Source organism: Odontesthes bonariensis, chromosome 5 (assembly GCF_027942865.1).
Source record: "Odontesthes bonariensis isolate fOdoBon6 chromosome 5, fOdoBon6.hap1, whole genome shotgun sequence".
Lineage (NCBI taxonomy): Eukaryota > Metazoa > Chordata > Actinopteri > Atheriniformes > Atherinopsidae > Odontesthes > Odontesthes bonariensis.
In genome coordinates this window covers 10,547,027-10,561,094 of record NC_134510.1, presented here as the reverse complement: position 1 = coordinate 10,561,094, position 14,068 = coordinate 10,547,027, and the positions used below count along the sequence as shown (strand labels likewise).

The 14,068-nt window shown below is 42.2% G+C and overlaps 1 pseudogene; it reads left to right on the top strand.

The window, feature by feature from the left end:
* The first annotated feature begins 1,984 nt into the window (after positions 1 to 1,984).
* LOC142380542 (general transcription factor II-I repeat domain-containing protein 2B-like) lies at positions 1,985 to 3,797 on the top strand (annotated as a pseudogene).
* The last annotated feature ends 10,271 nt before the right edge of the window (positions 3,798 to 14,068 follow it).

The window sequence follows — 14,068 nt, the reverse complement described above, 5'->3', positions numbered from 1 at the left end:
CAGTTACTCTGGTGTGGGAGCAGATATCTTTAATGTGTTAGAGGAGTCTAGCTTACATTGTAGCTGCATATTCCAGTCTCCTCCACATATTAAAACCCCAGTGGCTTCGGAAGCAATCAAACCAAAAATTTCTCTAATAAAGGAATTATCCTTGCAAGGTGGTACATACACATTAACTAGTGTGACCTCTTTCTGTTTAAGGAACCCCTAGATTTCAGAAACCACTTGGAAATTCACTCTATTACGAATCATTATTGCTACCCCTCTTTTTCTCCCTTTCTTATAACATGAGTAGAATGTAGTTCTAAAACCATATTTTTTTTAACTTTTCATTCTGTCGAGATGGGTCTCCTGCCAGAATATTACATGCAGTTTCTCTCTCTTCATCTTTGCAATAACCTTGCCTCACTTGATTGGATTGTGTAAGCCCTTTACATTGAGGGTAACTACCCTATATTCCTGACATTGCATTTATATCCACAGATAACACAGGTAGGGGAATGACATTGCAAGATAAAACAAGCCAGTAAATGGAAAAACTACCCTGTGTACAACTCTTGTTTCACAGGGTACTGAAAAAGATTTCAGGAAGCTGACGCAACGGAACGAGAATGCTACGTAGGTAAATTGCTTGGCAAGAGGCTGTAGTATGCTCTCCACTTTAAGACTACTGCTGTGACATGCCCCAACAATTTCAGCAGGCATAAAAAGCTATTTGGGAGTTTTAAATGCTTTCGTCCAATTCCTTCAAATCAGATTTCCCTTTTCCATCACTGATCCGAGCCATTATATTGCTCACCTAAGATCATTCTTTAAAAGGGTGTCTGTACATACCTCGTCCGTTTGACTACACATAGCCCGCTGCTAAATGGACAACGAGGCACAAGAGGCAACATCCATAGTTCACAAAAATCAAAGGCTCCCTGGTGGTCTGCTGGCTAGGATTTGGTGTTTTCACTGTCGTGGTGTAGGTCAGGAATGTTTTATTTATTTAGTCATCTATCAACTGTTTTTCTTGCAGGGCTATGGCACACTCACTCTTACTCAGGAATCTTTCTATTTCTCCCTGAAATAAGAGAGAAGTCTAAAGCGTGAAACTTGTGCTTGCTTGGATTCATTCTCCAGATGCGCAGAATTGCTTTCATCTAAGGCTAAAATGTTCACAACTTCAGTACAATGCACTATGCCAATTAATTTGCCAGTTAGGAAGAGTTTACCACAGTGTTGCAACCTGTACCGTGTGCACTGCTTTCGGGTCCCTGATGGTCTAGTGCAGACCTGGGCATTGTACGGCCCCCGGGCCGCATACGGCCCTTTGGTTGACTCTGACCGGCCCGTGTAAGGTTAATTGGAAATTACAAAATAAACATATTTTCTTATTTTACCTGATGCATGGACTGAAGCTGCATTTTATTTTTATTTTGAAGTTGTTTTTTATTCACGTACATGATGATGTAAAACGTATATCGAGACATGCACATGATTGGATCGTTGTCACTAGCAAGTCACAAGACGACTTTAGCCCTCAGAAATGTCTGCTCATGCTAAAAAAAGAAAGGTAGATGCCGAATGCAGGGTTTTCAACAAAAATTGGACTGCTAAGTATTTATTTACTGAAGTCAGAGGTAAAGCCGTGTGTTTAGTTTGCAGGGAGCAGATCGCCGTGTTTAAGGACTACAATTTGAGTCAGCATTAGGAGACGAAACACGCGGAGAAATTCAAGAACGTGACTGATGCTGAAAGGGCGAGGACATCGGAAGCTTTGCTAGCTAAACTGCAAAAGCAGCAAGGCTTTTTTACCAAGCTTCACACATCCAGGGATGCAGCAACCAAGACCAGCTTTGTGATATCCCACAAAATCACTAAAAACAGTAAGCCATTCTCGGAGGAGGAGTTTATCAAAGAGTGCTTGGTGGACTCTGCAGCACTAATATGCCCTGAACAAAAAGAAGCATTTGAGAAAGTCCCGCTCTCCAGGCGAACCATGACGAGAAGGGTCGAGGACATATCGGGGAATCTGGAGCTTCAGCTGCAACGTGAAGTGGCAAGTTTTGACTTTTTCTCCTTGGCTTTGGACGAAAGCTGTGATGTCCGTGACACAGCCCAGTTACTCGTATTTGTCCGCGGGATAACGCCGGACTTCAAGATTACGGAGGAGCTGGCAGCAATGCGGTCGATGAAAGGGACGACTCTAGGGAGCGATCTCTTCACGGAGGTAAATGCGTGCATGGACACACTGGGACTGAAATGGGACAGACTGGCAGGTGTCACAACGGACGGTTGTCCAAATCTTACAGGGAAAAATATGGGACTTTTAAAACGTATGCAAGATAAAGTGACTGAAATCGACACAGATCAGAAATTGGTATTTTTGCATTGTATTATACACCAACATGTGTTGTGCAAGTCACTGCTAAAAATGAACCATGTTATTGATGTTGTTACTAAAATAGTAAACTTCATCAGGGCACGGGCATTGAATCACAGACAGTTTGTCGCACTTTTGGAGGACCATGAGTCTGAGCATAGTGACATCGGCTACCACACAGCTGTCAGATGGCTCAGCCTGGGCAAAGTGCTAAAAAGAGTTTGGGACCTGAAAACAGAGATTCGAGAGTTTTGTCAGATGAAAGGCAAAGACATCCCAGAGCTCTCAGATTAAAACTGTATGGCGGATTTTGCATTTGCTGTTGATGTGACTGCACTGATGAATGAACTGAACACCAAACTGCAAGGCAGGGGCCTTTTTGTTCATGAAATGCACACCCTGGTGAAGGCTTTCATGAGAAAGATGCTGTTTCTTTCAAGCCAACTGGAGAGCAACAATCTCACTCACATGCAAACCCTGAAAGAAGTCACACCATCAGCTGATCACCTCCACAGGTACTCATCCATGTTAGGAGCATTGCATTGTGAGTTTTTAAGGAGATTTGAAGATCTCAGAACAATCGAGGATGAAATGCACATGATTTCCTCTCCCTTTACCTGCAGTGTGGATAATGCACCCAGTGATGTTCAGCTGGAACTCATTGACCTGCAGTCTGATGCAGTACTGGCAGAGCACTTTGAATCAGGATGTCTGCTGGATTTCTACTCTTCTCTCAAGGAGGAGAACTTTCCAAACATGAAGAGACATGCTCAGAAGATGTTGGTTCTCTTTGGCTCTACCTACATATGTGAACAAACATTTTCAATGATGAAGTTTACGAAGTCCAGGTATAGATCATCTCTCACTGACGACCATCTGTCAGCTGTGCTTCGCATCTCCACCTCAAACATTCAACCTGACTTCGATGCACTTGTTAAAGGCCTACAGAAAGGTGATTTTTTGCACAAAACTGAAATAGCAGATCGATTCCTTATATACCATGGATTTTTTTTGTGATTTTAAAATAATTTTAGGCCCCTGGATAGTCCTGATTAGGCCCAATAAACTATCACCACATTTGACTCGAATAGCCCGCCATTTGGCAAACCGGAAGTAGCAGACGACAGGTGCGTGACGTCACGAGTGCCAGCTGCTGGAACAACCCCCAACAATCAACATGTCTGATACTAGTAGTTCTAGTAGCGAAGCCAGCAGTTTGCCAGACCTGGACAGCTTCTTCACGGCAAATTTCGATCCAAATATTGTTGAAGACAATGAAGAGCCTGAAGTAGAAACCGAGGAGGGATTGGGGCTAGAACCATACAGGTTCGAGCCAGCCATTGCCAGTGACAGTGGGTCGGAGTCCGAGTCCGAGAGCAGTGGGGACGATGATGGTGATTTTGGTCGTCTTCAGAATGCCGATTGGTGAGCATACACTGTGTTTGGTCTAGGCCATGAGTCTGGACGATGTTGATGAGGCATAAATAATTTTGTCGAGAGGGATAAGCACTGCACTGACAACTGAAGCTAACTGACACTGACAGCCTGTCAACACACTTTTTACACAGTGCCGGAGTCAGTGAGTGCAGACTGGAATGCTGGGTCACAATTTTAATAGCTTCTTGTCAGACTTACCAGTCTCTAGCGTTTGTGATCGCTTTAGCCCGGTCGGATTGTGAAGGAAGGGGGCTGCTTAACGCGGTGATGACCGGTTGTTGAGCCGCTTTCGGTTTCACTCCTGTCAGTGAAACACCGGGGTGATATCGCTGCAAATACGTGGCCATGCTCGATGTGTTTCCACTGTTGTGTGGCTTTCTTGTACCACAGTGCCTACACACCGTCAAGGTTTTATCCACCAACCTCTTTCCTTCTTCATTAAATTTGACGGGGAAGCCAAAATGCTCCCAAACAGGGGATTTAAATGACGTGGGGCGTTCAAGCTCCTCTGTTCTTCCGCTCGCCATGACCACGCTGTGTTGCAGGTTAGGGGTTTTCTTTATGTTAGCTATCGCTATGTCAGCTACGTGTTATGTCTGTGTGGTAACCTAGGCGACAGGTTTGTGTGGCAGCGCGAGTATATGGAAAAAGGACTAGAGGCAGCAGTTATCGTTACAGTAGTCACCGAAGTCTAGCCTACTTTTATTTTCCATGCCCACTGTTCTACATGTTGTACGCTGTTGGACAATAAATCACAAACGAGCCATAGGACTGTTTGCTTATTGAGGAGGGAACTGTTGCAGACTTTTACCCAGAGCATGGAAAGTAGCTCTGTCCCTGGAACTAGCGGAATGGTAACGGCTGTGTGAGGACTGAACAAGCCCACAAATTTTTTTTCACAAATCAATCCGAGGATCATATGTGTGCCGAACTGAAACAATTGATCCGAACGGATCACGGATCAATGATGATCCGTTGCACCACTAGCCTTCACAACTCAACAAGCATACTACAATGGCGGCAGCCAAGAAAACCCATGATACCTGTGACGTCACACGGAAGCCCCGCCCCCAATCTGGAATTCCAGGAAGGATTTCCAAGCGGCAAATTTCTGGGTTTATGAAATGTTTTGGTGTAGGGTCCAAGGATCATTATTGTTCCTCTGTGTATGTATTATGATTATGTATTGAGTGTAGTGTCAGCTTTCTGTAGGCCTTTAACGCAGCGCCTTAGACCGCTCGGCCATCCTGACTACTAAAAGGAATATTTGACGATACTGTCATCGGGCCCAGGCATCATTCCAGCGAATATGTGGGTCTGCGTTGTGTTCGTGTTGAAGGGGAATATTGACAAAGCATGAAGCTTCATGAAAGACTCTCCTTCTGAGTGATGGGACTGTGATAGCAATTTTCCTGCACCTTGAAACGGGACACGAAAATCTTATTTCACTACTTGGCGATAGTTGTCTTTTCATCTGACGACTGTGTCAGTCACACAGAAATTCCTTGTTAGTATAATAGACAGTATCTCCGCCTGTCACGCGGAAGATCGGGGTTCGATTCCCCGACGGGGAGAGCTTGGTCTTTTATCAGCTGCCTGCCACCAAGTGATGATTGCTTTGATACTCTCACCCATCTTCGGCCTAAATGTCAATAGCCGCCTTCAAATAGCCTAACATAAGGCCAGGTTTCTTCGGTCAAAAGCCCTTTCCCGTTTACTATGGTGTTAAGTGCAAACCAAGACCTTAAAATCAACAATATTCCTTATGCTAATGATTCTGTCCTGCCCAAAGCACTGTAGAAGGTTGTGACAACACAGCTTGTTGAGCTGTGGTCAGATGATTCTCATGCAACAAGTGTCTTGGCTGTTGTTTAACAGGGCTCCTGAGGCAAACAAAAAGTAGGCATAGCATTTGGAAGCAAGAACTCTTCGGAGGTAAAGCGGCCACAATAATCTTTAAACTAGATGATGCAGTGGCAGAATAGCAATACGACATGGTATTGCTAAGCAAGGAGTAAACTTGAGTTGCCTTGCCAGAGAAAATGGTCCTCTAGGAGATATCTGCAATGTCGGAAGTGGGATTTGAAGCTACGCCTCTAGGGGAGGCTGCGACCTTAACGCAGCACCTTAGACCGCTCGGCCATCCTGACTACTAAAAGGAATATTTGAGGACACTGTCGGCGGGCCCAGGCATCATTCCAGCGAATATGTGGGTCTGCGTTGTCTTCGTGTTGAAGGGGAATATTGACGAGGCATGCAGCTTCATGGAAGACTCTCCTTCTGAGTGATGGGACTGTGATAGCAATTTTCCTGCACCTTGAAACGGGACACGAAAATCTTATTTCACTACTTGGCGATAGTTGTCTTCTCATCTGACGACTGTGTCAGTCACACCGAAGTTCCTTGTTAGTATAATGGACAGTATCGCCGCCTGTCACGCGGAAGATCGGGGTTCGATTCCCCGACGGGGAGAGCTTGGTCTTTCATCAGCTGCCTGCTACCAAGTGATGATTGCTTTGATACTCTCACCCATCTTCGGCCTAAATGTCAATAGCCCCCTTCAAATAGCCTAACATGAGGCCAGGTTGCTTGGTCAAAAGCCCTTTCCCGTTTACTATGGTGTTTAGTGCAAACAAAGACCTTATAATCAACAATGTTCCTTTTGCTAATGATTCTGTCCTGCCCAAAGCACTGTAGAAGGTTGTGACAACACAGCTTGTTGAGCTGTGGTCAGAAGATTCTCATGCAACAAGTGTCTTGGCTGTTGTTTAACAGGGCTCCTGAGGCAAACAAATAGTAGGCATAGCATTTGGAAGCAAGAACTCTTCGGAGGTAAAGCGGCCACAATAATTTTTAAACTAGATGATTCAGTGGCAGAATAGCAATACGACATGGTATTGCTAAGCAAGGAGTAAACTTGAGTTGCCTTGCCAGAGAAAATGGTCCTCTAGCAGAACTCTGCATTGTCAGAAGTGGGATTTGAACCCACGCCTCCAGGGGAGACTGCGACCTGAACTAAGCCCCTTAGACCGCTCGGCCATCCTGGCTACTAAAAGGAATATTTGACGACACTGTCGGCGGGCCCAGGCATCATTCCAGCGAATATGTGGGTCTGCGTTGTCTACGTGTTGAAGGGGAATATTGACGAGGCATGCAGCTTCATGGAAGACTCTCCTTCTGAGTGATGGGACTGTGACAGCAATTTTCCTGCACCTTGAAACAGGACACCTAAATCTGTTTTTCACTCCTTGGCGATAGTTGTCTTTTCATCTGACGACTGTGTCAGTCACATAGAAATTCCTCGTTAGTATAATGGACTGTATCTCCGCCTGTCATGCGGAAGATCGGTGTTCGATTCCCCGAAGGAGAGGGCTAGATCTTTTATCAGCTGCCTGCCACCAAGTGATGATTGTTTTGATACTCTCACCCATTTTCGGTTAAATGTCAATAGCCCCCTTCAAATAGCCTAACATGAGGCCAGGTTGCTTCGGTCAAAAGCCCTTTACCGTTTACTATGGTGTTAAGTGCAAACCAAGACCTTATAATCAACAATGTTCCTTTTGCTAATGATTCTGTCCTGCCCAAAGCACTGTAGAAGGTTGTGACAACACAGCTAGTTGAGCTGTGGTCAGAAGATTCTCATGCAACAAGTGTCTTGGCTGTTGTTTAACAGGGCTCCTGAGGCAAACAAATAGTAGGCATAGCATTTGGAAGCAAGAACTCTTCGGAGGTAAAGCGGCCACAATAATCTTTAAACTAGATGATGCAGTGGCAGAATAGCAATACGACATGGTATTGCTAAGCAAGGAGTAAACTTGGGTTGCCTTTCCAGAGAAAATGGTTCTCTAGCAGAACTCTGCAATGTCTGAAGAGGGATTTGAACCCACGCCTCCAGGGGAGACTGCGACCTGAACGCAGCCCCTTAGACCACTCGGCCATCCTGACTATTTAAAGGAATTTTTGACGATACTGTCGGCGGGCCCAGAAATCATTCCAGTGGGGTGCCATGACCTAACGTGTGGAAAGTTATAAATCATATCTGTCCATTTAGCCTTCTTACACTTGCTCTGACTTAAACTGCTACTGTGTCAATGCTAAATGATGAAAAGAAGTTCTAACTCAAAGGTCACAACAATAAGGATCAAAAGAAATATGTGTCCCTGTATAGGTCCCTCACTGTGTCAGGAGAAACCGAGTCCTTTAAGGCACTAGATCTCAACGAAGAAAAGACTTGAGCCTGAAAAGTTGTCCACAAGACAAAATGTATAAAATATGAAGTATACTATTAATTTAAGATGGCTCTGTCAGAAGTCAGCCATGGTCCTTGAGAACTTTAAGCAATGGAAGCAATGTATTTAATTTGGCCAAAGGTCATTTCTATCCGTGCCCTTGTTTTAGCATGTGCATGTGCATGCCCTTGTTCCTGGATCAGGCTATGGTGTGAGGACGTACGGCCAGCATGCATAGCCTCTGTCCCCAAGCAGGACACCATTGAACTCTCCTGCAGAATAAGAGAAATGTTGGATGGATATACATGTGTTAAGACTTGGCAATTTGATGCAATATGTGCCTTATATGGCTATCTATAATAAAGTATGACGAGCACTTTAAATTCCTTAAGATGACCTCTACACCTGACCTCTCATTACATTACCAAAATTCTGCCTATGCTACACCTTACTTCAAAAGTACACTCCTTCAGGTAAGTAAAATTCTTGCACCTTGTGCAAACCTCTGTGCCAGGATGCTCGGAAGATCCTAGAATCATGAACTGATCCCGGCCATTTAGCCTCAATGTTGGAAATGAAATGACCTCCATCACAGATCATCTGTATGCTCGGAGGATAGGAGTCAATGATGAGGTTTCACAGGGCATAAATGTAACATTGCTCAGCATTACTCAAAGGGGTTGATGTGGTGTTTTTCAAAATGAGAAATCCAGTTCAGAGTCTATGGACAATTATCCCCAAGTGTACCTGGACATTTAGCATATGGAAAAATGTTCGGTGTACATAGTCAGCCTCCGCGGGTCCAGCAGGGGCCTGGACAATGTGACAATGTTTAAATCCAGACTGAAAGTTCTATTTAGATGTGCATATGACACCTGAAAGTATTTCATCTGCACTCTTCACTTTTAAATGAATGAATTAATGATTTTTTTGTTTTTTGGAATGATTTTATTGCCGCCTTGTGATTTTATGTAGCTGTAAAGCACTTTGAATTGCCTTGTGTATGAATTATGCTCTACAAATTGCCTTGCCTTGGATGCGTACATGGGTACAGTGTAGTGCACCGATAACATTGGGGATGCCTGAGGGAGATGATGAACTTAATGCAAATACTTAATTCAGTAGGTTGTTTTACATTATCGGCTACTGTAAATGTGGAGCAGCAGCCTGAAAGGACAGAGGTCCGCCCTCCGACATTCGCAATACTGACACTCTCCCTCTGTTCAAGTCTTAACTCAAAACCCATCCGTTTAACTTTGCTTACCTCCATTTATTGCTCCGTTCTGTGTATTTTTAATATGGTAAGATTTTTTAATTCCTGCGTTTTATCTAATATCTTGTTTGTACAGTCCTTGACTGTTTTGAAAGGAGCTTTCAATAATTTGTATCATTAACATTATTACCTGTCCCCCATTTTTCTGAGTCTGGTCCTACGTGGGTGTAGATCGGATATTTGTTAGGTATTGATTAGTTTTAATGAATACCATGTTCTCTCTCATTTAATTTCATGTTCAATACGTGTGTATAGTTGCGTTTCTTTAGTTGCACTGGCACTGACTGATTGATTTTTCGAGACAGTGAAAGTGGTGATGTGATAACCACAGTTTTTGTTTCGTTTTTTAGACAAGACATGAGTTGCGGGAGCGCAGAATTCTAGGTGAACATTTCTTTCGGGAGTCTGTTCCAGCCGGTCGGACATTTTTTGAGTTGCAGCTAAGCTAAGCTTCAACTTTAGTCTGCCTGGGACCAGGCTAGTTCAGCAGCATAAATTACCATGGTTACTCAGCGGGCGTTCAAATAAGCCACCTTTATGGAACGGAACTCTCGCTAAATTTAGCCAGAAGTAGCGAAATAAGCCAGGCTTTCCGCTAAGCCAGCTTCTAGGAATACCCCCCAGGTGGCTAAAGGATCTCTGGAAAATGGCAACAACCCACTTCAATTGCAATTTAATGAGAAACAAGATGGTATGGTTCAATTCAATCTGTGCTCAGTCATAACATGTGGTTGAAAGAAAAAGGATATGAATTAGGATGAATAAAGAAATAAAATGAACCTATGTTTTTAATATCTGTATGGAAACATGTTATGGTATCATGTGATGTTAGAAACAGCTCTGGTGTCATACTGTTGGTAACACATGAGGGGTTTCTAATTCAATTTGAACCGGAAAAAAAAAAAAACTTAATGCTGATCCTGAACTGTCTGTGGACGGCTCAGCATCCCGAAACACAGCCACTGGGAAGAATTAAACAACATTATTACTAACTAACAAGTGAGAATTAAGCAGATTATGCTGAAATTTTATTTTTAACGCTCTGACCTGAATTAAGAGAGGACAGACAATATTTATCCTAAACAGGTTAATCAGTTAGTCATTGGGAAGAAATGGCTGCTTTCTTGATGCTGTGCTGCTCCCAAAATGAGATCTAACCACAAACATTTCTGTCCTGCAGCAAAGAACAACACAGGAGGAGAAACTGCAGTGGAGCAGTTCGGCAATTAATGAAAAATTAATTAACAATTAATCATGGTTTACTAAAACTTCTCAAATTTTCCCAAAAATTCTGTGTGTGTTTTTGTCTTCTTTTGTTTTCTTCTTTCTTTTGTTCTGTGTTGTGTTGTGTTGTCTTGTGTCTCTGTGTTGATGTGTTCTCTAAATGATTTGAATTTTTTCCACAACAGAATAAGTTGATAATACAGAATTTCTCATGAATGCTGGACAGCAACTTGGTGAGAATTCTCGTATTGTCCTAAAAACAAGGGTTATTATTAGATTCGGTTCTTTTAGTAGGAGGCTCAAGAACGGACCGAAGTAATTCAAGTGAAAATGAAGTGTTTATTGGTAGTCACACATCAAAGCATATCAGCGCTGGGCTCAGTGGAACAGAGCTCCCGCAGGAAGTCTGTCAGACTGGCCATGATTTCCGGTTATCATGTTTATTTATAGTGTCATAGGTTGGACTCACATTCGACCGAGTATGATTGGACATGAGTAGGTTCAACATGCTTCGTCATATTCTCTGGATCAGCCCAAAACAATGTGTGTGTGTGTGAATCTGCCCTTGCTTTCCCAGGCTTTCCTAATTGTTTTGTCTTTCTACTCCTGGATCACTTTAGGTCATATGGAAAAGTACTGAGACTTATTTCATTCATAATGTCTAAGAACAAAGCCAATTTTAACAATCCCCCTTTTGAAGTGATTTTATCATTTCAACTAATTCAGTTAAATAACTGAGGTAGGAATGTAATATTCTGTATTGTGTCACATCTGTATTAGCAGTAGCCAGACTTTAGCAGCCACCCCCCAAACTGCAAGAGCCACTTACCTTTTGAGATGTAGCACAACCAGTTAGGAGACGTCTGTCATCCCCCTTTTGATGTGACTTCATGTGTTATTATGTAAGCTTATATGAAAGCTGTTCATCATTGCAATTAAAGCAGCAAGCAAGTCTTCGTTGCACAGGCATGGAAATAGTAAACATAATTCTAATGCTTAAGCTACACCTTCAAATCCGGACTATTCCATCATTTTACTCGGAACAGAACCTCTTTCCGAGAGGGTTAAGACCTTCATAAGTCACTGATTATAACTTTGCAAATGAGCACATTTAGAAAATAATTCTGATGCTTTAGCAAAACCTTCTATATCAGGAGTATTAATCAAGATTCTAGAAACAGAGACTCTTTTCTAGTAAGTTTAAAACCTTCCCCACTCAACTGATAATAACTCCGCAAATGAGCACATTTCTTAATAGATTATATGTAGAAAATGATAATTTGCTATATGTATTGTGTGTATGTGGCCTCGAACCCATCGTCTGTGTGTACTCTTTGTTCATTATGGCCTAAAACCTTATGTGGCTAGCAAGGCCTCGCTCCCTCATAAGTACCATAACAACACAACACTGATTAATCAAAAAATTTCACATCATTTCTATTCTACTGACACTCAAACATTGCATAAGGCAATTAACATTACCAGCAGGTTCGTCCACCGTTTGCAGCGAATAGGAGCGAAACCCGATGGCTTAACCGGGAAAAATTCACCTATGGCCCCTAGTTGCACTTGGCGACCGACCATTACCGTTCAAAGTCTAAGGTCCCGCTCCAAACACCCGAGTCACCCCACTGGCAATGGACATTCTAAAAATGATTCATTATCAGCCTTTAAGAGGAATTAGCTAAACACTTTAAAAAGTGAAACACAACAAATATAAATTTAACCAAGGCTCGACTATATGAGTATATTAGCCTCTTGAACAATTATGATTAACTTTTCTTTTAAATGATATATCTTTCTTAGATGACCACATGACGAGTCGTGTGGTCTCTTGTGGTCCAATCCTGTCGGTGCTCGGTTCTCCTCTTGGCTGAACGTCTGTTCAGCATTCTGATCCGGAACTAATCTTGGAAGGAGAGGTCACCAGTACATCGCTTCCTTGAGGGATATTCAGCATCCCCTCCCTAACTAATTTTCTTTTGTGACAATTTCGTTGTGTAGTTCTCCACCATCATCTTGGCATGATGGGAAAGGCCTCCCAGAACTCAAGCTTATGAGTCCTCCGGCTGTACGTCCTGTAGTGGTTCTGAATCTGTGGAATAATATTAGCAAATCTCGCAGCGCAGTAGTGCAAAATGTCATTTGCACTGTATTTCTATACTAGGGTATCTCTCTTTGATATGTTCAATTTCAATGCCCAATTCATTCTTTATTTATTTATTTTTCAGATGGACCCCAAACAAAACCAAAGTCAAAATAAACAAAACAAAAGAAAATCAAAGAAATAACAAAATAAACAGAACCCAAAACAAAACAACTGGTCAGTTGGTATAACCCTTGCTTTAAGGAACCAGAATAGTCATCAACCTGCTGTGCAGCCTCAATGAGAAATCCAGTGCCATCTCCTTATTTTGCTGTGAAAAATTCAAATTATTTAGGGAACACATCATCACAATCAACATCAACATCAGCACAGCTGGTATAATCCTTGTTTTTAGGATAATTCTGCTGTGGAAAAATCATCATTCAGTTTTGGGATCATAACAACACACAAACAAAAAACAAACAACACTCAACACCAGACATCACAGGTTAGGACAACAGATGACAACAGATGACAAACATATATCGCATTTCTGGGTTTGCCCAAGCAACCCTCATGTCTTCATTTAGGCCTAAGTAAACAAACAGTGGTTTTCATATTATGAGTTTGATCCATGTCTTCCTCTTCCAGGTCCGGGAAGTCTTAATGCAAAAGAAGACACAAACACACACAGAATTTTTGGGAAAATTTGAGAAGTTTTAGTAAACCATGATTAATTGTTAATTAATTGCCGAACTGCTCCACTGCAGCTTCTCCTCCTGTGTTGTTGTTTGCTGCTGGACAGAAATATTTGTAGTTAGATCTCATCTTGGTATCAGCACAGCATCAAGAAAGCAGACATTTTTCCAATGACTAACTGATTAAGTTGTTTAGGATACCCATTGTCAGTCCTTTCTGAATTCAGGTCAGATCGTTCAGCATAACCTGCTTTATTCTTACTTGTTAGTTAGTAATAATGTTGTTTAATTGGTTTAATAAAGTGGCTGTGTTTTTTTTTTTTTGATGCTGAGGCGTACACAGATAGTTCAGGATCAGCATTAAGTTTTTTCCGGTTCTAATTGAATCAGAAACACCTCATGTGGTACCAATGGTGTGACATCAGAGCTGTTCCTAACCACAACATGATACCATAACATGTTTCCATACAGATATTAAAAGCCTAGTTTAATTTTATTTCTTTATTTATCCTAATTCATTTTTTACTTTTCTTTGAGGATCACATTGTGGTCCCTGTTTCCAGTATGTGTGGCGTGTGTGTGTGCGTGGCTTTATATGTGAGTGTGCATGTGTCTGTATGTGGCCTTGGGTTTCACTGCTTCGTTTGATCTGAAAGGTCTTTGTTCTATATTTTCTTGGGTTGAGAAGTGCTATATAAACTGCTATATAAATAACGTCTGATTGATTAATCGATTTAGTGTAGTAGATTAAAA